General features: G+C 39.4%; 1 long non-coding RNA gene across 1 annotated transcript; it reads left to right on the top strand.

The window, feature by feature from the left end:
• Positions 1-1,074: 1,074 nt before the first annotated feature.
• Positions 1,075-8,718, top strand: LOC110975852 (uncharacterized). Its single transcript, XR_002597761.2, has 2 exons — positions 1,075-1,270; positions 4,758-8,718. It is a non-coding gene; the product is annotated as an uncharacterized LOC110975852 (long non-coding RNA).
• Positions 8,719-13,525: the final 4,807 nt, after the last annotated feature.

Raw genomic sequence — 13,525 nt, 5'->3', positions numbered from 1 at the left:
GGACTAAACCTTAGTGGATCTTAACCTAACTGAACACACTTGATGTTCATGACTACTTTTTGTTTTCAGAAAAGTTCCAAGCTTGCCTTGGAAACCAGCTATGGGGGTGACATTGATTGATTCATTTATTAGTTTATTCATTCTTATCGTGGCCCAACAAGCCAAAGTACAAGAATATTACATTAAATGTACGTAAAAAATTGAAAGCACAAAAAAAATTAATCACTAATCATAATTATAATTATTAAAACTAATAAAGAATTGAACGAATGAAATAGATCAAACCTACGTCAGTTGTTGAACTGTTTCGTTTGTATACTTTTGAATGAATTCCGTAAGCTACAAGAAGACCTGTGTGGATTCTCTAATTATGAATTTTAAAAATTAATATAAAATGGAATGGGGCTATTCTTAAAACGGTTAGTCCTACATTGTTACCTTTTTTGAGCGACAGCACGAACCAAACTTTACATATAGAGTAGGACCCACACGAATTTGATGTTTTGAAGGTTGTGGTCAATCGTTCTGAATTGATTATAGAGACTGACGGAAAGTCTTGGACTCCTTTGTGAAACCGAAAAGGTAATGGCACAAGTATTTTGGCCGACAAACCATGCTGAGTGATTTTTTCCTTATGCTCCAGGTGGTTGCTGCTGATCGACCAACACTTCAAAATTGTGATGATCCCTACGGTCCAATGTCAGAGTTCCTCCCCGAGCGCAGATCTGTGTTGGGGGCTGGTCTATCCCCCGCCCCCACTCAAAAAATGTAAACAATGGGGACAATTAAAAAATCAGCTACAGTAAGTGTTCCAATAACATTGGAAACAATGTGTGTCATGTGAGGTTTTATCATCCTTTTCGCTTGTCCGCAAAATAATATTTAAAAAATCGCCAGAAAAAGTTCTGGATGCGCCCCTGCTCCCACTTGCCAGTCGCAACTGTTGAAATGTCGGCCTACAGCAACCTATTTTTTGGGTAAAATGTTCAAAGCGCCGTCGCACAAGATAAGAAAATATCCCCAGCACCTCCCCCATGCTCGCATTTTCCCGCTGCATGCAGTGAGGACAGACTGTCACTGGTAAACGGTGTACGCTTGGTTATAGGATGTATTTGGCCATGGCCCGTGGGTACCAACAGTCATTTCAAAGCCACACGTGTCTGTGACTGAACTCCGTCCTTCCTAAGGATTTTGCATAGAAAAGCGGCCCTAATTTGCAGATAGGCCAATGGTTGGGACATGAAGAATTCATCTGCCTATACTTGAAATGGTGAGTAATACTGTACTAGGGTTAATATTAACTAGAATATCCTTTCAAGTGGAAAAACCCGATGTGTTTACAAACGGTGGCCCAACATGCCCAATTTCTGGACAACTTGAACGTTACGGTTTGATGTACACGTACATGTAGGCTGTGTGCATGGTGTGTGCAGTCGAGCAAATCCTGCTGTGAACGTATTGTTTTTGATATACATGTATGTACTTGAGGACTGTGTCGAATATCCGAATTCGATCGATTATCGGTTATTGTTTTCCATATTTGAATATTCGAATGCAAAATTCATGAAAAGGAAGGGAGAATTTTCTTTTGTTGTAAATGAGAAAAAATCGCACGATAGAGGCTTGTTTAAAGCAGATTCAAATGAAAAGCGACAGAATGATACATGTCTCACAACATGTACAAATATATTTACAATGATTAAAAAGTTAAATTATTCATAAAAAATTAAATTATTCTTAAAAACTTTGTAATGAACAGGCATTTTCAACAGGAAAAGAAATTTTGGTTGTCTGTTAAATTCCTTCCTCCGTGGTTAAACCTTGCTAAATCGTGGCTGGAGATTACTCCTTGAAGTGAGACATGGAGACAAGCAACTGAACCAGTCTATGAATATTTGGATATTTGATAGAATTAAAGGTCAAATGTTCAAATTGTGAATTAATTTCATATTGATTCAGCCCTACTGTACATGTAGCTACTGTATGTACCCCTTCAACCTTGCATGTTCAACTTCTCTGAGCCCAATAGGAAGACACACGTTTGCCATGTAGGCCTACATGTAGGCTCTCTTCATGACCATGGTGACAAAGTCTTTCAAACCAGATTGTCAGTTTACCCCAAAATTTTGCACTAGTGTTGCCGGGTTGTTGATATTCAGTGTACGTTTTTATTTTTGGAGGGCGTACATGTACATGTCTCTTACAAGAACTGCAAGTCGCTACTCCCTGCTCCATGTGACTTGCAGCCCCATGACTTTTTACGGCTTCATAACGCTATGGGTTTTGTAATGCAGTACAGTTAAATCTACTTGTTGAATTTCAAGTCACTCCTCCGTGTGACTTGGAGGTGTATGACTTTATATGGGTTCCTAACACTATGACTATTTCTTTTCCAAGAAATGGTCAGGCTAGGTCAGAAGATTTATAGCGATATACACCAGTTTTGATGACTTTGGGGGGATTTGATTGAAAAAGTGGATTTTGTTTAAAACATGAATGTACCCCTATTTGACATTTACTGGGCTGCATTCATAAACCAATAGTGTTACAAACTCATGAAAAGGCATACACATCCAAGTCACATGGAATAGTGACTTGGAGTTCTGCGAGTATGTCAAACAACTTAAGTCCGCAAGATTAGTTTGTAAAAAACAGAATTAAAACGTTGGAAGTTTTGGTACATTTTGATAAGTTTTGATAACGTGACCTGTCACCACAAAATGAGCTGAAAGTTGGAATTTTCAAAAACTGAGATATTGGTATTTTTGAATTCAGCAGAAAAGAGCTTCCCATTGGCACGTACATGGAACACTAAGGGGAAAAGTATCAGGTGACAAGGTGGCATGATTCTGGCAGCTTTGTGTCTTTGTTCCTGACACTGTTTCAACATTTCAGACTAGGCATGAACAATGCAATAAGATTTGAGAAATGTGTCAAAATATCTATGGCTTGTTATTTTAAGTAATAAATATCTCAAACAGGAATTTAAGGAGAGCTAATTAAGTAGTCACATACGTCACAGTGTCTGTCCACAGAATGACAAATTTGAAACAGGCTGATTTTGCCATTCCTTAAGCAGATAACCTAAACAAAAATATATATCTTCCTGAGAAAAGTTTTGACGATAATAGTTTACATCATATTTGTCTGATATCTGATTTTTCTATCAGACGACAAAACTTAGATTTGACCTTAGGAATTGCAAATATCTGTCCACTATTTTGTAACTTTTGTCACTATTTTTCCCTCTAAATGTAAAAATCTTGGAAGACGTATCTTATGAGTACATGTACATATCATACATTTATTACGAGACCAAATTAAATAAAATAACAAACAATTCAGTTGAAAGAGTTGGTTTATTTTGCTGAAATGAAAGTGAGAAGACTGTCAGTTCCCAGGTTGTGATATGTGACAAATGTTACATCTGTCCATGTAACTAACATTACTCACTGAGAAAAACTTACATGTATGTAGTGTTCATTTTAGCTGAAGCTCAATAGTCTTTTTAACAAAAATGGTTTTGAAAACCGAAAACAAACAAGTTTGATTGTGAACATTTCTGTTTTCATGCTCTAATTCAAACACCAGAAAAATGTCTGTCCATGTGACAAACGTGATGTCTGTCCAGTAACAAATGCTACATTTTTTTTCTTGAAATAAATTTCAGTGTTAACTACACCGGAATTGTTTTTCTGAGAAAATGAAAGTTTCTAAAAGTAAACTAAAAAGAGTATTTAATACATTGCAGGTAATTGTCAATTATGTTTTGAATTTAATTTTCCTACTTAAGAAACAAAGTGTCTGTCCAGGTGACAAACGTTATATCTTCGAGAATAAACTTCTGTAATTTCTCATATACTGCTCAATTTATCTTGACGTTTCTGTGGCAACAATCAGAAACAGTGAAGACATGTGTAAGCCAAAAATAATGCCAAACGTAACAATTGGAAAGTTGTATTGAGTGTCATGCAAGTCTATCTTTTAGTGTTGATAGACCCACATACGTACATGAACAGTACGCCTACATGTACATGTACATGAAGGGCTGTGCTGGAGTCTTGGTACGTGTGTGGCGTTCGGCAAAAAGTATTTTACACAGTTAATACCAAGATGCTGTACCTCGGTCGTACAAAGAATAATGGCACCATCGGAAGAATCATGTCAGACTCGTTTGAAAGTTTAATGTTTTTCAGACCTCCATGAGATCCAGCCTTAACATGTACATGCGGTTTTACATGTATTTTGTCAGCAAAATGAACTTAGTGTTCAGGTGCTCATCGATGGAAACCACTGCAGTGTTGGGGAGAAACAAAGCAGGGTATCATCAATTTTTTTTTCTTTTTCAGCAGACTTGGTTTTAGGAATATGTCACTGATTAAATATATCACTGATGTCTTGGTGTTCAATATTTTTTGTTTTATATATATTTGTAGGCAATACATGTGTATCGTGACAGAGATAACGATGTTGTCCACCACTTGGTCAGACTAAAAATTTCACTGGTTAAAAAAGTTTCTTTTTTTTTTAATAGATGAAAAAGCACCTCCTTTGCCTCTTCATCCAAATTCTCAACATTTTTTTTAAATTAGTATAATATTTCTCCTAGCTATATTTATGTGTTTGATTTATTGATGTCAGTGTTTTAGGACAAAAGCAGTGTTAAAGCACGCACAAAAAGTTCATAAAACTAAGCCTTACTATTTATAAAATGTCATATGACCTATTAAAGTGATTGTTTTTCCTCATGCCTACAGATTTCATGACACTGTATCACCCACCTGAAGTCAATTTGCTGCCGCTTCAGAGAGGGGAGTTCCCTATAGCAAGCTTCATGAAACAAGGACGACGTGTACATGTACATCAGCATGCACAGAAGCAACATGAGCACTAACAGTGGTCAACCTTCGTACATCCTACACGAACCTGTCATTACAGCCAGAGACATCCACGCAACATGCATTGCGACAAAGACAGGCCGAGACTTCAGACACTACTGGTTCTAGGTCCATGCAACATCCAGTGCACAATGTCTACCTGCAGCACTGGGCTACATGAAAGCTGCTCTATGTACAACAGCTGTGCAACAGCTGACAAATACCTGAAGGATGAGCCACACTGGAATCAGCCACATCAGCTATGCCTCGTGTACTTACCCCTAAAGACTTCAGCCATCACAGAAACCTGTCATCATGGTGGAACCCTCACAGTCTGTTGTCACAGACTCTAACTTCAGCCCCATCATCAGTTCGTCTGCTCAGTGACCTGAGCTGGAAAGTAGTCATACCCCTAAGAGGTCGTGACATGCGTTTACGTACCTCCTCGACATCATTGGAATCCACATCACTTGTGCATCATCTACGGGGGTACCTGATCTCTAAAATTTCACCAGTGTACCAATTCATGGAAGAGTATCTTCTGAGTTTGTAGGATGTCGCTGTAGTGCTGAACATTACTTGTGTTTATCTACCGATCATCTCACTTATTGGAAGACTCGAGTTTTGCATATCTCTGAATTGTATTCCAAAGTTCTCATCATCCATGGCTTGAGTCCACCACACCAGCAGTGCTTCAAGGAATCGACTTCTCAAGACTCAAGTAATTGCAGGAAGCCTTGTCATTTTACATGCTGTGTTATGCAACTGAAAGACATCTCTGGAGGCCACCACATCAGCAGTGTACTTTCTACTTGACTTGAATCTATATGTCTTAAATTTCTTTCCCTGGCCACCAACTTTCATCCCTTCGACTCCTCGAGAGTGATTGTGCATCAAAGTTGAGAGATTCAATTCGTCTCCATGCAATAAAATTAGACTCTTTAGATTTAAGTCATGCATGACTTGTACATTTGCTGAAATGAATATGCACGTGTTGTACATGTACGTGTATGCCAATGTCTGGACGATGTGTGAGGCTGCTGTACATGCAGGGGACTTCTTGAAAGCCGTGATAAATCCAACATGAGTTCCAGCATGGGACGGCTCATGGTGTTATGCGTGACATGCATTCTAGGAATTGCTGAACTGCGCCGCTGGATGCACCATTGATCAGTCAGTCACACCTGTCAACTCGTCGATATTGATCAATCCGCCCTCCTTTGCCCATTCCTTTTTGTTCTCTTGAACCTTGCACGAGCTGCTACTTGCACCTGTGACTGTTGAGGGGCCTACTGCAAGCCCCCCTGTGGATCCGTTGTTAACTTCTGTATGTGATACCATTCATTGGACATCCTGTGACTTTCCTTGAGATGAGACATCCTGGCTGTCTTGGGCCAGGAGAGGATGCCCGTCGTCGTGTTGATGACATCAGTACAAGAACAATGAACTATGCACTCTGATGAATAATTGAACTCTGAACTGTTTTGATCAAGCATTTGGAACAGTGGCAAGACAGACCCAGGCCTCACAGAATGCTGTCTTTCAAAGTTGGAAGCAGCTGAATTTCATGTGTGCGTTGCAGAGATGAAAACTTCAAAAGTATTCTTTTAATAACAGGAAAAAAGTCCCGATCAAAAGTCTTACCTCTTTGATGAACCAAATTTTGAAATTTCTGAAGATATACTTCAGTTTCTGCATCCTGCCATTACAGATTTTCAAAATAGTTTTGTGTAACAGGGAAAACAATCCTGAATTTCCACAATTTCATGAAACTGGAAGTTGGAAATCAAAGAGCATTTCTGTGAGGGCCCGTGGTCTGAGTTCAAGTAGGATAAAGCATTTTGAGTATTGCCTGTTGGATGCTGGGTACTGGATTGGATTGTTTTGATGGGCATGTATTGAGCAGAACACATGCTTTCAGTATGCTGAAAAACAAAAATCAGTTATGTATTGGACGTACATGTAATTTGTATCCGCATGAAAGTCAGATGTGACGGTTTGTCATGTGCGGTCTGCAGCCAGTATACTCCCTTAGTGAAGCATTTGTACTCAAAAGTGTTATAAACTGCGCAATATCTCTGGTCTCAAATTTCCTCTTGACACTCAAACCTGTGAACAGATGCATTACAACTGATTGACAATACACAAAGGACCAGTCTGGTACCCAGCATTCTGAGTATAATCAGTACTGGCAACATTACTTAAAAGTAATAATGATTCTGAAAGCCTTGTCATCAATTCTTGCCTAGCAACTAATATTTCTGTGAAGTTGATCATTCATTATAAAGTGCTGCTTGAACTCCCCAATAGGAGTTTAAAGTAAATGTAAGAAATTCATGAACTTGAGATTGCTAAGAAGGTATGCTATGAAGGCACAATTTTCAGGAATAATTTGCAGAACTTAAAAAAGTTCATCAATTAGGTAAACTTGTGCCAATCCATTGTCACCACTTGCAAAGTAGTCTTTCAAATCGAAACCTAGTTACATAGAATGGATCAATTTGGCAAAATTGAGTAAGTCCACATTCGCATCTGTAAAGTAGGGGTACATTTGTAAATGAAAAGCCATATTCAAGATATGAAGTGAATTGATTGATTGATCAAATTGGCAAATCTCAGCAAGTCCACATAACCGCTTGTACAGTAAGGTCACATTTGGAATCTAAAGCTACATATAGCTACCGGCTACCAGCCAAGTCTTGTCATCAATTGATGCCAGTACTGATTATACATCTTAAAGCCCATTTTAACTTCAGTTTATCAATTGTCCTTAACCAACAGGCACTCTCAAAATCTCTCGAAGCACCCTAGCGCATACAAGTCCCCCCTGGTGTGGGCTGCGTGTTCCCCGTCCGCAGGCATCGACAGGTTCCGGTGAGTTGCCCTGCTGCATAACTTGTGATCGGTTTGTTCAAGATGTGTTACAACTCTCGGATCATGAAATGCTGGGGTTGGCAGCAACGTGGTAAGGATCCCGTTAACTTTGATAATCAGTTTATCTTTCTACAAAGCGGATGCATGTATTCAGCACTCCTAGCATTGCAGGTAGGGAACGCTTCTTGCATCTACCGTGAAATTGCTCACTTGGTATTGAAGAAGTTCCGTTACGTAGCAGTTTTTGATCGAATTGAGTGGAGCATTTACGTGTGGATACTTTTTGTTGGTGTTCTCATATGATTTTGAATGTTTGCTGATTCAAGGCAGTTTGTTGGCCCGTTTGTAGGTAACTTCCATTGCGTTAACTCCGAAACTACCATGCCATTTGTTGTTTTGAAAAGTTCCGTTATCAGTTTCCGTGCTGTACTTAGTCTGACAAAAAACAAAGTTTACCTCTGTTGACTGTCATTTGAAACTGTTGAAAGTGATAAGCTGCATCAAGATACTTGTACGTAAAAACTGTTTTGCCGTAAATCAAAAAAATCAGCTGATATCATGAATAGAAGGAAAGATGAAACTCAGATCATTTTTGAAACTGCAAACAATTTCACTGACAACCATTTCATTGTCTCAGTCTTGGCACTGTAAAATTTGCAGAAATTTTCTGATGTGGTCTGTTCAAAGTTATCTGGTCTGTTGAATGACTACGTAGCACTGTCTACAGGAGCCCACACAGCTAAGAAAAGAACTGGGACCAAGCAGGGGAGCCAAACTCTTGAAACTGCCCTTGAAAAGTCCTGGTGTGCCAGGGAGGAAGAACCATGTTGCTGGACTGCTTGGTGGATGATGTACCCAGGCCATTCACTCTGATGGTGGGGGAAGGGGTCTGCACACTTGTCCCCAGTTTTTCATAAACTTGAGATTTTGAGAAAAGGGAACTTACATGTAGGAAAAGGTACAAAAAGTGGAGTCTTTCAAGTAATTCCGTTTTATCCCTCCATGGACAAAGTGAAGCATGTGGTTTGTGCAGACAGAAAAGGGATTTGTTTTTCAGAATTTAACAAATTCAAAGTGACCATGTGAAATCGGCAACTAAATGTCAACCGTCTAAAGACAATCATTTATCACATTTGAAGTCACTGTTCATTCGAGTGGAAGGTTTTGAATTCCCCAGTCCTGCCTCCATCTGGAGACTAGAAAGTCTGTACACAGATCCCGTTGAAAATGTCCTTGAGAAATTAGGGGGAAATGAAAAAAAGCAAAATGAGGCACAAAGAAAGGGACAAGTGTGTTGCTCCCCTCCCTCAATGTGGAGTGAATGGCTCTGGGGATGAGGTGGCAAGCTGCCTGTTGGTATCCTTCACAGAAACTGTGGCATCGGACACAGGGGGCCAGTCCTGTGAACAAGTTCCATGGTAAGTTTAATTGAAGTTTGTGGTATTAATTCATGCACTGTGTAGACATCCTCATGTGTTGCTTGATAAACCCAAGGTACATCTCATGGCTAGGAGTGGTACGCTGGCTGCATAGACAAACACAGTATTGCACAGATAGTCTTCAGTCTACGGCAATACCAGTACACTTGATCAAGGCATTGACAAGGCATTAAAACTGATGCTGGAAAGTTAGCAAATAATTTGTGGTCTAATATAGCCAGTTTGCTCCCATGTTGACAGTTGAAATGTGCCAATGCAAATGTGACATGTAAATATATTACAGCATGCATTTTGTTCAGTTAGGAGTTATATTGATGAGTCAGTTCCTTAAGTGGTTGTGACTGGATTGGGCCTGAAAGGTCAAACACCCAGAGACTGTCCAGTCTGTGTGCTGCAAGTGGTGCTATCAGTGACGTCTGAAGCAATTTCATAGTAGCTACATGTAGACACACAAGCCTCCTGTCAGAGAGGTTGGGTTTATAAGTTAGTCCCATTACTGGCCGGTCCTGGAGAATCGCAGTGATGGTCTTCAAAGATATTCATCTTGTGGGTAGAGCCCTGCATTGATGAGACCTGATTGGTCAGTGTCACTTGGCCTCATGCCAAAGGGGATCTTGCTTCTGCTGTAAAGCAAGCAGACCTTTCAAATTGTCAAAAGCAAGTGAAAACGTACTCTTGAGCAGCATAGGAAGAAGAGGGCCTCAGAGGCCTGGGTGCATCCCAGCTGAGATACTTCGAATTTGAAGTGCAGAATCCACATTTTTATTGGCCCAAATTTCAAAAACGGAAAACACTTTTTTCTAAATGGCGGCCCTTTGTCAACTCCATCCAGTTGGACAACCACTCTTCTGTTCTTTCCTCTCAGTCACTAGGCCAACGATGTTCTTCCATCAAAATTTCAATCTATAAATTTGAATACAGACACGGCCTGGTCAATGCCTTGATCAAGTTAAATGCTTCCCTATTTTAAAGTGGATCTTTCAGGAAGGACACTTTTTGCTTCAACCGAGATTAAAAGTCATATTGTCCTAATGTTTGTCGGTTTCTCAACATTTCGTATCGTAATTATTGTGGTTGCGTGAATCTTGAATAGAAGGAATTTAAAAAAAACCTGCTGCTTAAAAGACATTACTTCAGTTAGTGCAGGATTCTTCTTGATTGATCGCAAGCTTGAGTCTAGGGCACATGAGCTTGTGGCTGTCATGCCGTTAGAATCCCTACTTCAACCATTAGGTCTTCCTGTACCCAAGCACAGATGGAAGATCTAAACCTGCCACAGTGTGTACTACGCTCATGACTCCGTAGGAACTAAGGAGTCTCATGTCTACAGTTACTGTAGAGGGCATGTTTCAGACTGCATTCTTAAAATGGAATATGTGCTATTAATACAGTTAAAAGGTGTGCCAGCAATTTTTTTTTAAGCAGTTGGATGGGACATGCAGTTTTAGTTGACACCCTGTGTCCCTGATTTCTACCGATTGTTCTGAACTAAGAAGATTTCTGTCTTAATTTGCAATCAAAAAGTTTACAATCAAAAACCCTCTGAGAGATTAGTAGATAAAGTATCAGTCATGATTGCTGCTTCGTGGAATTTTGTTAAACCTCAAAATATTCATTACCAACTAGGCATTTCATTGTTTTTCTTTGTGAAACCTTGAAATGCTGCTGTTGGCATCGTAATTTTTGGGAATTAAACTGAAGAATTGAGCTGGGGACAGTTAACAGCTAAAATAAAACTAGTAACTACTTGGTATTGCCTTGGACTGAAGACTATCACACTCCATGCATCAAATGCACCATGTACCACGTTTTATTGTGTAAGTTGTGCAACAAATTAAGACCGATTTCAGGAAACGTACATACTGTGTAAGTCCGCGACTTACACAACAAATTATGGTGTAAATTAGGCAGTCATTTTAGGTGGCGTGAGTTGTGTCAAACGAAGCGAGTGGAATGATTTGACTCGCTTATCTGGTCCGGTTAAGCCTCATCACTGCTGAACTTATGAAGGATTATACGAGAAACGGACAACTTTGTTCTAGAAGATCATAATAGCCTTGTTTGGCTGTGAGAAAACTTTGAAACTTTTTGTCCAGTTCCGAGGAAGAAAAGACGAAAACTCTTTTAAAATGGCAGACGGATGTGATTCGACAACTGTTTGATGACTGCTGTTATATTGGAAAAGAACAGCCATTGTAAAAGCCGTTTTTGTCCTTGTCCGAGAAATTGAATACTATTAAAACGTGGCGCATCTATGCAACTTTTCATGACATCAAATTTAAGCATATTGCGCAGCTAGGGCATAAGTTTGTGCCCCAAGGCTTACGCAGGGTTCAAAGTTACGCCACGTTTTGTGAAATCGGCTGCATTAGGGTACATTAGCATTAGATTGTGGGTAGGATTTTGATTATTGGATAAGGAATAGATTCTTTTACAGTCGACTAAGTTAGGCGGCTTTGATCTTGACATCAGCATGTTGGCTCCACTAGTTAGTCTTGTTGCAAAGCATTACACGTGTTGACTGAACTGAATTACCAACAACTGAAATAAAAAGTGTAGGCCACAAGATAAGGTTTGAAGTGAAGAACAGTAACAGTGGACAGGATTCACTCTACTGGGGTCATCCCTCAAAATATTTGGTCAGAACTTGCCAAAATGTGCAACTTTCAAAAAAGATGACTTGTCAGAGGTTACTTTCTTTAGAGAGTGGTCTTTGTGTATGGCATGGTTGAATACAAAATTGTTACCAATAATTCATTGCAGCAATTGCAGGATGCAGAAATAAAACAGCAGGTCGTCCTTCTCTGAGACTTTTTTTAATGAATATTTCAGAGCACATAAGTGTTTTAATGTACGTGTACAGTATGTATGACAAAAAATAAGTTTTCTCTTGAAGAGAATTTTGTCAAAAAATTCTCGGCTAAAATGTGTTTTGAAAGACGCTAAATACTTGTATGGTTGTTGAAAAATGCTTATCATAGATTAGTGAATTTATTTGGTCTTGAAGGGTTTGCAAAATTTGTAAATTAAGTCAGGTTTTTGAGGTTTCCTCTCTTGCTGTTCCCTGTTTTTAAAACAGGATGGTTTGGTGTTTTCACTGATAAATTTTCCTGTAAAAAAGCACTTTACAGGAATTGAGATCATATTGTCAAAAGTCAAATTACTAAGCAGGCTCCAGAAAAATCCACAGTTGCTGACATTTAACAGATAGGCTTGTACGTCTAAAATGAAAAAAAAAAAAGTTTGTGAATTTGGCATCCATTCAAGTACATGTATGGTATGTGCACCTTCTCTCGCATTTCGTCTTTGTGTGCACTCCTTCAGTCTCATTATGTGCAAAAAGAGCCATGAAAAGACTGCATTTCTTCTTATACTGCCATTGAGACAGAAAACTTGTTGGGAAACTACAGAAAATGTATGTTTTACTTCAAAAAGAGCAATTTAAAACGTAAACAGTATGCTATTCAGTTCTGGTGATTGCCCAGAAATTACTTGTCTGCATATCGCACACATCCTGTAGATAGGCCTAATCATCTGTCCATCAGTTTACAATTGATTCCTTCAAAAGTCATTTGACAGCCTTGAGAACAGTCTTCACTGCCGACTTGGCCTCTTGCTGATGCCGTTATTTCTTGCAGAAGACTGTACTTTTGACAGGCGCCAGATGTATCACTGCACTTTCAAATTGCAGCCAAATGCCAACATACCGACTCTTCAGAGTCAGTCGCACAATCTGTGCAATATTCCTTTCCCTAGCCTCATCTTGGCAAGACTCTGAAGCACAATCATGTACCAATAACTGCCCCAACGGGGCAGGTACAGTGAATTCAACACCGCAGTCTTGTTGGTTTCTCAACTTGTTGGCAAACTGTAATTAGCTGTGCTCAAACCAGGTTACTTGTTTGGTTTGAAAATGCAGGATTCTGAACTAGTTACGGCTGAATGACCAAGTTGAGGTCAGATTGTAACTTAACATTAAACTGTTGATGTCATAAAATCCACTTCACATCAGCTTCTAGAGGCAATTGTGGATTTTTCTGGACCCTGTTTAGGTGAGCATGTGAGAATGGGCAATAACTGTAATTATGTAGACCAGTGTACACCAAACTGCCATGAGATTGTAAGGGTTTATTAGAACAACACATGAGGATGTAATTGTAAAGTGCATGAATTAATGAAAACTTCAATTAAATTTAGCATGGAGTACGGGACAGGCCAACCCTGTGTTGCCAGATGCCATAGTTTCTACAGATACCAACAGGCAGATTGCTACCACATTGTCCACCTGGTCACAGAGCAACGTGGGTATTCACAAGAGCACATACGTTTGGACTT

Source organism: Acanthaster planci, linkage group LG02, assembly GCF_054643075.1.
Source record: "Acanthaster planci isolate LZ-2023a linkage group LG02, COTS_SCS, whole genome shotgun sequence".
NCBI classification, from domain to species: Eukaryota; Metazoa; Echinodermata; class Asteroidea; order Valvatida; family Acanthasteridae; genus Acanthaster; species Acanthaster planci.
Note: the sequence above shows the minus strand (reverse complement) of the source record. Positions and strands in the feature narration are given on the sequence as shown.